We start from the raw sequence: 1,463 nt of genomic DNA on the forward strand, positions 1-1,463 counted from the left end.
ACAGGTGACCAGTGACATTACACTTATCTGAATCACAGCATTCATGGCTTGGATTGTATTGTTAGGATAGTGTAGATAAACGGTTTTGATTATGTGTTTAGGGTGAGCAGGAGTGACACCGGAACTGCAGAGAGCTTCCTGATCACCTACAGAAGTGGACCATCAACTACAGTTTACATCCTCTGCTCCCACTGATCTACACAAATATAGACACACTGTATTTGTCATAAATATAGATCAGTGTCTGCTGCGCTCTGTGAAGCTGTGTAGACGCTGGAGGAGCTGAACACGCAGCGCCAGCTGAAACCAGAGCCCAATGGGCCAGAGATCTGCTATTCCAGAGTAGCAAAACACGTAGTTTGTACCTCAATAGACCAAAGGGGAAAAAACACTGGGACAGAGCGCAGGGCTGCATTTCCCGATAACGTTGTCTCTTAGCGCGCTACGAAGACTCTAAAGGTATAACTTAACTAAAGGTATCCCATTTCTAGGCGTGCCCCGAACTATATCTTAGGAGGTTGCTTAAGGTTTACCTTCTTAAGTGCGGCGTCAGCAGGTGCTGAATTAGTTTATCAATGACTCAAAAATAGATGAATCACTCTATGCAGGGGCTGTTTAACTGCGTTATGTGAGACAGCGGTGTTCTTTATAATAGAAGCACTTCAGAAATTGTTGAAATTGCATTTACCAGGACTCGTGAGATCTTATAAATATAATCCAAATTGCAAACTAAATTCAAAACCGTGGATAATTTATATAATTTTGAAATGATTGTGCGAACCTGCAACCTCTTATGCCCAAAGGTATCATGCATCAACCCACTAACGGGCAGTATGCCATTTATATTATCATAATATATTTTACCATAGTCTTCATTTACTCCACAAGCAGAGTTGATTGCCCGCATAACATTATTGGTGTAAATCACTAATTTCGGTTATTGGATGACCTACTCAATAAAGGCGCAACACGCGAAACATAATCAACAGCTATAGCGGAGAAAAAAGAAAGAAAGAGAAGAGTGGCGGCAGCTGAATTTCGGGGCTGCTCCGTTGAGTTTGTCTTGAAAAAGTCGGACCAACAAGATCTAAAAGCTGCTGAATTTGCTGTCGTGGCAGGCAAAATTAATTTTGAATTGCAGCTTTGGACAGGGTAGCCAGGGGACTAAAGTTTTCACGGATGAAATAGTGCACATAGAAATGGCTCCGCGGACGGCGCCGTCTTTGATTTAGCACAAATATTCGCTGTATCGCTGCCATAGTTTGACCAAACTCCCCTCCACAATCATTCCCTTTAAATAAACTCCATAATGGTTTGCCAGCTGATGTACCTTTGGATAATATAATTAAAAAGCTTACAACCATTAGTGTAATGACAATTTTAATCCTTACATAAAAAAAACTTAAGAACGACGAGAAATCCAGCCCAGAACAGTCTGAGGCAGTGTTAACTTGCATAATGTG

Source organism: Gobio gobio (genome assembly GCF_949357685.1).
Source record: "Gobio gobio genome assembly, chromosome: 7".
Lineage (NCBI taxonomy): Eukaryota > Metazoa > Chordata > Actinopteri > Cypriniformes > Gobionidae > Gobio > Gobio gobio.